Raw genomic sequence first — 12348 nt, forward strand, 5'->3', positions numbered from 1 at the left:
ATGCCAAGTACTCCAACCCACTATAAAATAAATGTGATTTGATGAAAATAAAGTCAACGACAGTGCTCGGGAATGACCCTCCTCTATACCCTTGGTTTTCAAGGCTGGAAGACCTCTTAATTGAGTTTATACCTCAACGCGTTGAACGGATCCCTTACTAGTTCCAATTAAAATTAGAAGCTTCTTGGTTCACCTCCGAAAGGGGGGATAATCTTTGTGCAAGAGAGATAGTAACTCTCCCAAGATACTTGTCATTTCGTGCCCCCATTAATGTTTGGAGTCGGCTAATATAGCGTTGAGAATCCATTGCATGAGACTCAGCGGTCGTATTCTGATTAGCTATTGGGTGTGTACCTGAGTCTACAAGAAAAGTTTTTCTTCTGTCACCAAATTACGTAGGATTTACATGATGTGATTGGAGTAATTATTCATATTATGTGTTTTCTGTGTATTCATCCCTAAAACTAAAACTGGAATACCAAAACTGGAGAAAACAAGAAACAACTCAGTGATCAAAAACTCTGTCCGTGTCAAAAACTAGTCTATCCTAGTCGAAACTCTGTCCAAAAACTAGTCTATCCTAGTCTAAACTCTGTCGAAAACTAGTCTATCCTAGTCAAAACTCTGTCCATGTCACAAACTAGTATACCTTAGCTGTCAAAAAGTTAGTCTACCCCTAAACTACTCATCATCAGTCAGCGATCAAAAACTCAGTTCATCTCAAATCTAGTCATACTCAGTCATTGAAAACCCAGAATTTTACCTCTATCCAGAAAACATTCGTACGAGTCTTCTGATTTATCGTCCTATTTTATATTTTGTGTCGTACGATATTCCATCAGTCCTAACAGTCTATCATTTGAGTCTGCATTCTGTGTCGTACGAGTCCTAATTGTCTGTCATTCAGTTCAGAGAATTGTCATTTAACCTTGCATCCTGTGTCATACGATAAATTTTTGCACTGAACAGTTTGTCATTCCAGACATACCCATCTGTCGTATGGTACTAGGCAGCAACTCTCATATGCAATATTGTCATTATCCTGAAGCTAGCATACTGTCGTCTAGTCCTGCAAAACCTGTCGTATGGATCTCTGATTTTTGTCAATCCAAAATAGTCAAAATTGCCTAAAACAGTCTACAATGAGCACTAAACTGGTTATCATCATCCTAAGCATAAAACAGATCAAGACAGTGTACCTCTGCCATTTGTGTTGCATGATTTGGTCGATCATCTTTTAGCTAGTTCAATCAACTACTTATCAAACTTAAGTCACTTAGATAATGTCTTATATAAGATAGATCATTCCTAAAACCAAACTGAGTCTTAGTCAATTCTCTCGAATCAACTTAGATAAACGTCTTACATAGAATAGATCTTTCCTAAAACTAGACTAAATCTTAGTTGCTTCTCTCAATCAATACATTAACTGAACAACTAGCTCTGAATTTGATCTTGACTTCTGCATTACAAACAACTTTAGGTCACACCAATCAATAAAAATGCCTATCCAAACCAAAAGTTCTCATAAGAAAGATGCCAAAGGCAAAGAGCAATCCTTTCATATAAAGATAATCCATTTTATGAAGATGATCCTCTAACTAATAAACCGTCATCATCAGAGATACCAGTTTACGATGAACCTTTATCTCCCACTATACCTAGAGCAGAACAAAATGATGAAGACAACCTCAGTATTCATGATACCGACAATGATTCCTCTTCAAGTGAATCTAAAGCCTCTGAAGCACCAGAAAAAGATATTCATAGATGCCAAAAGGATAAAGACTTCCGAAAAATGATGAAGGTTATCATGGCTAGAGAAAAAGAAGACTATTTTCTAGAGCTAGCAAAACAAGGCGCCAAACTTCCTACTAGATATGACGTTCAGGCTCTCATCACTAAAAAAGAAGAATCACCTATAATAATGGTACACATACAATTACAAGCCTTGCAAACTGAGATCACAAAACTAAAAAAATAGGGATAAGTCCCCAAAACAATATTCTCTGGAGACAATATGCCCATTTACGTTTGACAAAAAATTATACATGCCTCCATTTCCTTCACGAGTTGAGATCCCAAAATTTGACAAATATGATGGTAACTTAGATCCCCAAGACCATATCAGAGAATTTTGTGCTTTATGTATGGAGTTCATGCACAACCAAATGTATCTCATGCGCCTTTTTTTGAGGATTTTCAGAGGACAATCTATGGAATGGTTCTCAAGTCTACCTAAGGGAATAAAAACTTTTGAAGAACTAATCCAACTGTTTTTACAATAGTACTCCTATAACATTTGACATTCTGTTACTATGATCAAACTTTGCAATACCAAACAGAAAATAGGGGAGCCTTTTCTCACTTTCCTCCAACGTTGGAGAAAGATGTTCTTTAGGTATTCATGACCTATTCCAGATTCTAAAAAAATGGATATATTTGTCAACAATATGATCCCTGAATTGAAATATAGTATCCAAATGCAAGTGCACCCATCATTTAACAAAATGGTAGATAATGTTATCCAAATAGAAGATGTTCTTATAAAGAAAGGAGATATCTCACCTTGGAAAGAAACACAACTAGGATCTAGCTCTAAAGAGAAGAACAAGTATTGGAAGTATGGCAAAGACAACAACAAGAACGTTGTTAATGACAAAGTAGTAGACATTGTTAAAACCAACTCAAAGCCCATGATATTTAACTTGGCTAGTGGCATGCAAGCACTCAAAGTAGATGAAACCACAACAGAAAATCCTCTGAAGAAAGCAAAAGAGTGGTTCAAAGAGAAACCTTGGCTTTCGAAACCTAAACATGAATTCACTCCTCTGGAAGAATCATATGAATCCACTTTCAAAACTTATTGGCAAACAACCTGATAACATTACCAGATAATTCTAGGCCATATGATCTGAAAGTCAAACCAAATGGTGGTGAGAAAATGAATATTGTGACTACCATCAGAATAAAGGTCATAACATAAACAATTGCATGAAGCTCAAGCATGAGATTCAAGATCTCATAGACATTGGTAAAATTGTTGTCATGAATCACCCGACAAATGCTGATCATAAAGCTTTTAAGGACCCCTTACCTATTTACGAACAAGGTGATTCCTCAAAGTCAAAAGGAGGTGCTAAAGTAAATTATGCTTATACCAGCAATGACAACGTCATTAACATGATTGATTCATCCCAACTAGAATATTGCAATGTGATTATAATCAAAGACAAACAACATGAATCATGACATGCAAATGCTATGACCCATTCTCAAAAGAAAGTAACTCTCCAAGGAGCTAGTTCTTCAACTTTGGCTCAAATGCCATCAAACCTACCAACCTCGTCAAACAAACAAAAAGAATCAACATTTGATAAATTTAAATAGCTAACTTCATTATCATCCTCTAGATATAGCATTGTTGACCAATTGAAGAGGACAAATGCTCAAATCTCAATCTTTGAATTGCTTAAAATCTCTTCTGCTCACAAAGAGATCCTGGACAAAGCGTTTCTCACCACGAATATTCCTAAAGATTTAGATATTGATCGGTTTCAGTCTATGGTGGGTCATCTGACTTCACCTCACTATCTGACCTTCTCTAAAGAAGCTGACAACTCGCTAAATAATCCACATAACCAACCATTGCATATTTAGGCCATGATCCATAAACACAAAGTTAAATGTGTTTTGATAGATGGAGGTGTTAGGGGTTTCAAGCAGATCTGAAGCAAATATGAACTAACAATTATATGCAGATTTAAATACAAAAGATAAAGAAATAAAACAGGACATAGATAACACAGAGATTTAACGTGGTTCACCCAGAATGGGTTACGTCCACTATACACAGCCATCCAATCTTTCTTATTATCCAGCAAAAATAGTACATCAACCTTACAATGCCTTAAGCATCCCAGCTACTTATAACATGCGTTTTTAGGGCAACAAACAAAGTCGGCCTTTTTTAGGATTTTATTACAATGTCGGTTTTCATCAACAAAAAACAGCAAAAAAAATTTTCTCGAGGGCTGCCGCCCCTGAACCCCTGCCCGAGGCCCGGCCCGACCTTGGACCCCGGCGAGGATACGTGCTGAGTGTACAATACTTTGCTGATTAGTCACCACATTTCAACAAGAGGCACGAGGTTGAATATTTGTACTTACAGTTTTCTTGCACAACTAGGATTTTATGAAAAATGTCATTGATCCGCCCAAGAAAATAAAAATTATAGCCTATGCTGAAGAAGAAAGGACCTCTAAAGGTTTGGTATCATTACCAATCAAGGTGGGACCTATAGAAAGAGATGTCATTTTCTAGGTACTTGATCTTCCTTTGTCATACAGTATCGTACTGGGCAGGTCGTGGATTCATGAAATGAAGGCTGTTCCATCTACATACCATCAATGCTTAAAATTTCCTTATAACAGAGTTGACGTCAGTATCCCTGTTGATACAAATCTCCCCTGTAATGCATTGACAAAAGGTGCTGATACCTTTGTGCCTTGTAATAGGGCAGCCTCTATAAATGAAAGTCCATAAGCATTGATGAAGGACTTAGAAAATAAATTGAAGATTACAAATACTGGCATGGATGGCTACAAGATAGAACTAGTACTTTCATTAGTCTCTCTTCCTCCATCGCCGAAATAGTTGGGCAAACCATCAGAGGCTATGAGAACACAAACTTTAACTCTGAATATCATATATGATGGTCTTTTTGTACAATCTTCTACTTCCCTAGTAGATGAAATAGAAGAGGATGTTGTTCTTAAGTGGCTTTTCAAGGAAGATAGTCAAAATGAGGAAGTACGACATTGTGAGATTCCCCCAACCCAATATGGTCCCGGCTACAAAATGATCCAACGCATGGGATATTCAGGCATTGGTCCCCTGGGAAAACATCAAGAGGGTATTAATGAACCAATTTAGCTACAAAGAAAATCTACAAATGATAAGGCTAGACTGGGATACAATCCAAAAAAGATATCAGACCAAAAACATGCTTCTAAGTCTAAGTGGAAGAAAATGATATCGCCTTCAATATCACAGGATGTCGATGCTCAGCATACAAAAGTAGAGTGTAGAAAAGAACAAGAGGAACTACCAATCAAGAGAGAAGAAACATTCAGTACTCAATTTCCAATGGTATCAGCTACAACACTACAGGGATTTGAAGTTCCAGAAGATATGAGAGACGAAGTAGAAAGAATCAGAGAATTGTTTGCACCATTGAAAGTTCCAGTCACATACACTGGTAGGTAGCAAGTAGACAATTCAGAAACTAACTCAAATGAGTGTGAATGGGGTCCAGAACACCTCTCAGATACATCCAGTATAGAAACTCTAGAAGAGTCCAATGATATCACAAATGACACTCAAGAGCTGATGCGCCTAAAGCTAGAAAAGGAGATACAGGAAATCATACTAATAAGACAAGAAGACTATGAAAAAGGGTTGAAAGAAGGAAGAATACAAGAAAAAATTTCATCTATTATATACTCCTCTAATAAGACAGAACAAATTAGGTATGGGACTACACAAGACGAATTGGAAGCTATGGAAGCAGAACCAATCATTAGTCCAGAGGAAGTTGAATGGAGTAGACAACATGGAGTCACATAACCATGAAGATCATGTCAATAGATGTGCTAGATACAAATGATAAATGAGCCAAATCTTGAAGTAACTTGCAACATTAAAGATGTAGGTGTTGATACCATACATACATTCACTCAACCACTTGAAGAAGACTCGAAAACTTCATCCAATGACTCTGATGACTCTGACAACAGTCCTATTTATGACAATATCTACTCAACATCAAACTCTGAATCCTCTAATGTAAATGACGAGAATCTATCTACTGATCTTGTTACTGTCGAACCACGATATGAAGTCTAGTCTGACGTAGAGAACGGTGCTACAAGTAGGTCTATTGGATTAGGTCAACTAAATATTAACATGCACTTTAATAATCATGTGCTGACTCTTCCTGGTCTCGAGACATTTACGCAAGGTAGTCTTCTAGAACTTGACTTTTCGATTCACAGTTGTGTTGACAATACCGTGAACTCCCTCGAACCTGTCCATGCTCTATCCTTGGTGCATCCTGAATTAATTGACTGTAATCTACAAGACCAACCCATGAATGTACCTACTTTTTCTAATGACTATACTGTTAGGTCCCGAAGACAACTGAGAGGGGGGGTGAATCAATTGTCTAATAAATTCAAATAAAAAACTTATTAACCAACTTAATACTTAATACCGGTAAACCAGTTTAGTATGCCGGTAGACAGTGCTAACAGTAAATTGCTATACCGGTAAGAATTAATGCATGAGACATAAACACAAAGTCATCCACAACACCTGACACCAATATTTGTACGTGGAAACCCTGTAAGGGGAAAAACCACGATGGGAAACCTTACCCACAATCAGATGATACTACTGCAGATAGTAAGTGTACAAAAGGGGGTCTGCACATGCAAAAAGGCCAACAGCCTAGAGTTCACTGCTCAATCACAAATGGGAGTCACACTGACTATAGTTGGATGATTAAATCCAATAAGAATGTACTGCACAAAATCGCATCTTCATATGATGAATTCAGTACCGGTGTAATGCTGATATGCTTTTACAAAACCCTAACTTCACCTTCAAATGATGTCTTTGTGTATGCCTCTTCTTTATCTCGCATATACCTTCACTTGAATCTTTTTCACATTTCACACTTGATCTTACAAATAAGATCTTATATTTATACCATACCCTAAGACCAATTTTAGTAGCTCGGCTCTACAAGATATTGCAATAAAAACATTTTACAAATAATATAATATCCGATGCAATAACCGATTAAACATGTCAGCTTAATGCATTTACAACAATAATAAATCATCTCCATAGCGTGCCATGCTGATCTAGAAAAGATAAACCTGTCGGTGTAACCATAGATAACCTGGACCTATTTGTCGGTAAAAGCAAATATGCAAATATGAATATACCAATGGTTATTACTTCAAAATAAGGTGTCCACATGATGTCTTCGACATTACCAAGTGTCTTCCATGTCATTCCAGGTACCGGTGAACATTATATCCTGCCGGTTAATCATATACTAGTAACTGTTGCATAGATTACTGCTTGCCAGTGAATGTTGTTGGATCTCCAAAGTAGGTGTTGACATCAATGACAAAACCATACCAAAATAACAACAATCTCCCCCTTTGGAATTGATGGCAACACAAGATGGAAAAACCATCACAGTGCCAAAAGAAAAATGCCAAGTACAAAAACCAACAATCTCTATTTCTCCCCCTGGGAGTAACAATACCAATCTTTCATGTGTTTTTTAAAATCTCTCCCCTAAAATCTCTTTTTCTTACCAAAAAGATAATGTGTTTTTCCATAGATATCTCTCCCCCTTTGACATCAAATGCCAAAGTCACAAAAAGTCAAGTTCATACAAAATACCAACCAATTCAATATACCAGCTACTCCCCCTGAGAAGTAGCTTCCTCATCAAATACCGGAATAAAAGATTTGTGCATTTAATTTTGCCAGTTGATGACAATCATCAACTATCTAAGTCACTACCGGTGGTGGTATGACTCTGAGTTGATCTCTGAGATACTCAAAAGTTTCCTTAGGAAAAGGTTTTGTGAAAATATCTGCAAGTTGTTCTTTAGTATTCACATAAACCACTTTTATCTCTTTTTCTTCAACTTTTTCCCTTAGAAAATTCAGTTTGATAGAAACATGTTTTGTTTTAGAATGTAATACCGGATTTTTAGATATATCAATTGCTGCAGTGTTATCACAGTATATAGTAATAGGTTCCTTGCATTTTACCTTTATGTCTTTCAACATTTGTTTAAGCCAAAGTACTTGTGTACAATTTGTTGCTGCTGCAACATATTCTGATTCTGCTGTTGATAAAGATGTACAACTTTGTTTCTTACTCAACCAAGAGACTAATCTTTTTCCAAGAAAGAATGCTCCTCCAGTGGTGCTTTTCCTATCATCCACATCTCCTGCCCAATTTGCATCTATATATGCACATAGATCAAAATTTTCATCTTTAGGATACCATAATCCAAGATTTGATGTGCCTTTAAAGTACCGAAAAATCCTTTTTACTGCTGATTCATGATTTTCCCTAGGATTACTCTGAAATCTAGAAACTATACATACTACATTCATAATATCTAGTCTGGTTTGTGTCAAGTACAGTAAACCTCCTATCATAGATTTGTATCTAGTTGGATTAATAGGTATAGATTCATCCCTTTGAGATAATTTGTCATTTGTAGTCATAGGTGTGCTTACCGGTTTAGAGTTCTCCATTCCAAATTTCTTTAGTAGTTCTTTCAAGTACTTAGATTGACTCAAAAATATACCTTTATCAGTCTGTAAGATCTGCAATCCTAAAAAGAATTTTATTTCTCCAATCATAGACATTTCAAATTCTTGCTGCATTTCAAGAGAAAATTCTTTGCATAATTCATCTTCTCCTCCAAAGATTATATCATCAACAAATACGTCAATAATCAAGATGTCATCACTAGTTACTTTGTAATATAAATTGCTATTTGCATTTCCTTTAGTAAAACCAATCTTTAAAAGATACTTATCTAATCTTGCATACCAAGCTCTTGGGGCTTGTTTCAATCCATATAGAGCTTTTCTTAACCTGCAAACCATATCATTGTCATATGTCAAAGAAAATCCATTAGGTTGTTCAATATAGACTTCCTCTTCAAGATCTCCATTCAAAAATGAACATTTAATATCCATTTGATAAACTTTGTAATCCCCGTGAGCTGCAAAAGCCAAGAATAATCTAACTGCCTCAATTCTAGCTACCAATGCAAATTTCATTGTAATCAACTCATTCTTTCTGAGAATATCCCTTACACACTAGCCTTGCTTTATTTCTGACAACCTTACCATCTTCATTAAGTTTGTTTCTAAATACCCATTTGGTTCCAATTACATTTTTATTTTTAGGCCGGGGAACTAATGTCCAAGTATTATTTTTCTCAATTTGTCCTAATTCTTCTTCCATAGCTTTAATACAAAATTTATCTTCACATGCCTCATTGATAGTTAATGGTTCAATTTGAGAAATAAGACATACCTCTTCATTTGCCAATCTTCCTCTTGTCATAACTCCTTTAAATTTGCTTCCAATTATCTGATCTTCAGAATGATTTAGTCTTACATACCGAGGTGTCTTAGTTTGTTGTTGTTCTTCAATTACTGTGGAATCCTCTGATGATACCGGAGTAACTGGATCATCATTATGTACCGGTGGATTCATTGTAGGTTCATTTGTCATAATTTCTGTTTCTGGTTCAGAGTCTATATATCTTGAAGTTCCTCTGAATTGTTCATCAATCTTTACATTTGTACTCTCAACAATTTTCTGTAATCTTTTATTAAAACATCTATATGCCTTGCTCTTAGATGAATAACCAAGAAATATTCCTTCATCGCTTCTAGGAGCAAACTTGCCAATATACTCATCTCTTCTAATATAACATTTACTTCCAAAATTTTTGAAATACTTATTAGTAGGAATATTACCAAACCATAGTTCATGAGGGGTCTTACCGGTTTCACCTTTGATGTGAACTTTGTTGAATGTATAGACAGCAGTGCTTACTACCTCTCTCCAGTACACATGTGGCAAATTTGCTTCTGATAACATACTTCTTGCTGCATCCAAGATAGTTTTGTTTTTCCTTTCAACAACTCCATTCTGTTGTGGTGTCTGAGGTGCTGATAACTATCTTTTGATTCCATTCACTTCACAGAATGTATTAAAATCTTCAGATGTGAATTCTCCTCCTTGATCTGATCTTAAACATTTGATTTTCTTACCGGTTTCATTTTCAACCATTGCTTTGAATAGTTTGAACTTCCCAAGTGCTTCTGATTTTTCTCTGAGAAAAGTAACCCAGCACATTCTAGAGTAACCATCAATAATTAGCATGAAATATCTATCACCTTGTAAGCTTTTAGTTCTAGCTAGACCACATAAATCAGTGTGAATTAAATCAAGAGCATTATTGGATTTTTCTGGAATACTTTTGAAACTAGCTCTAACTTGTTTTCCAAATTGACATTCCTAGCAAATTGTATTCTGAGGTTTCACAATTTTAGGTAGATCTCTAACTGCCTTAGAAGTACTAATTTTTACCATGCAATCAAAATTTACATGACATAGTCTCTTATGCCATAACCAACTTTCATCTATATGTGCAATTAAGCATGCCTTTTCAATATTATTCAAATGAAAGATATTACCTCTAGTCTGATTACCGGTTGCAATTTCCAAACCAGTTCTATTCATGATTTTGCATTTTCCATTTTTAAATTGTAACTGAAAACCTTTCTCAACTAATTCACCAACACTTAAAAGATTATTTTTTAATCCTTCAACATAGTAGACATTGTCAGTGTTATGTTTACCATCAAGAGATATTGAACCTTTACCTTTGATTGAACAGGCTTTGTCATCTCCAAATCTTGCTAAACCTCCATTGTATTCTTGAAAGTTCAAGAATTTACCTTTGTCTCCAGTCATATGATGTGAGCATCCTGAGTCAATAATCCATTCATACTTTGATTCAACTTTATTTGTTAGGGCTTATTCTATCGGTTGAGCAATAGGTGTCAGTTGATCTTCTATTATAGCAACAAAAACCCATCCATTGTCTGTTGGATCCTCATCAGAATCATCAGTCACACCTTCATCAACAATGTAACAAGATTTATCTTTGTTCTTCTTAAATCTATATCTTTGATATTCAGGATTAGGCTTGTATGTTCTTCTAGCTTCTTGTCTTAGTCTAGCATGTCTATCAGGGCATCTTGAAGCCATATGACCAATCTTATTGCAGTTAAAACATTTAAAGGGTGCTTTACCTTCATACTTACTTCCAATTGGACCTTTTGGCATTTTTCTTGCAAATAGTGCTTCAAGTTCTTCAAGCTCTTCATTCTCCTTCCTGGCTTCTTCAAGTTCTCTTGCATAAAAGGCTCTCCAATCTGATTTGTCAAATGATGGAGCAGATGATGTTGATGCTTTAAAGGCCAAATCAGTTTTTATAGTAGCAACAGGACCAAACTCCTCAATTTCAAAAGCTGAAAGTTTTCCAATCAATGTATCCCTAGTTACTGATGTATTAGGCATTGTTCTCAACTCATTTATAGCAGTAACCTTCATTTTATATGCCGGTGGCAAACCTCTTAAGATTTTTGAAACAATCTCATCCTCACTCAAGGTTCCTCCACAACATTTGATACCCAAAATAATTTCATTTACTCTTTCCATAAAAGCAGAAATCCTTTCATCTTCTTCCATTTTCAGATGTTCATACCTTACTCAGAAGCTTTCAAGTTTTGCAGTTTTGACTGTGGAGTCTCCTTCATTCAGTGTTTCCAAATGATCCCAAATAGCTTTAGCAGTAGACCTATCTGATAATCCCATGATTTCTTGATCTGATAATGCACTCAAGAGTGCTTCTCTTGCTTTGCAATCATTTTCTTCATCTTTAGCTAAAGTAGTTGGAGCAGTCTGACCAGCTACAGTAGTAGTATAACCATTCTTAGTAACTTCCCATATGTCTTTACTGATGCAATCCAGATGTGTCTCCATTCTAATCTCCCATATCCCATAGTTGGTTCCATCAAGTTTAGGACTATCCTTCCTGAAATAATTAGTAGACATTGGATCTCCTCAAGTTGTTAAACTTCTGCAAATGGAGGACTAGGCTCTGATACCAATTGTTAGGTCCCGGAGACAACTGAGAGGGGGGGGTGAATCAGTTATCTAATAAATTCAAATCAAAAACTTATTAACCAACTTAACACTTAATACTAGTAAACCAGTTTAGTATGTTGGTAGACAGTGTTAACAGTAAATTGCTATACTGGTAAGAATTAATGCATGAGACATAAACACAAAGTCATCCACAACACTTGACACCAATATTTGTACGTGGAAACCCTGCAAGGGGAAAAACCATGGTGGGAAACCTTACCCACAATCAGATGATACTACTGCAGATAGTAAGTGTACAAAAGGGGTTCTGCACATGCAGAAAGGCCAACAACCTAGAGCTCACTGCTCAATCACAAATGGGAGTCACACTGACTATAGTTGGATGATTAAATCCAATAAGAATGTACTGCACAAAATCGCATCTTCATATGCTGAATTCAGTACTGGTGTAATGCTGATATGCTTTTACAAAAACCTAACTTCACCTTCAAATGATGTCTTCGTGTATGCCTCTGCTTTATCTCGCATATACCTTCACTTGAATCTTT

This window comes from Cryptomeria japonica, chromosome 10 (assembly GCF_030272615.1).
Source record: "Cryptomeria japonica chromosome 10, Sugi_1.0, whole genome shotgun sequence".
In the NCBI taxonomy this organism is placed as follows: Eukaryota; Viridiplantae; Streptophyta; class Pinopsida; order Cupressales; family Cupressaceae; genus Cryptomeria; species Cryptomeria japonica.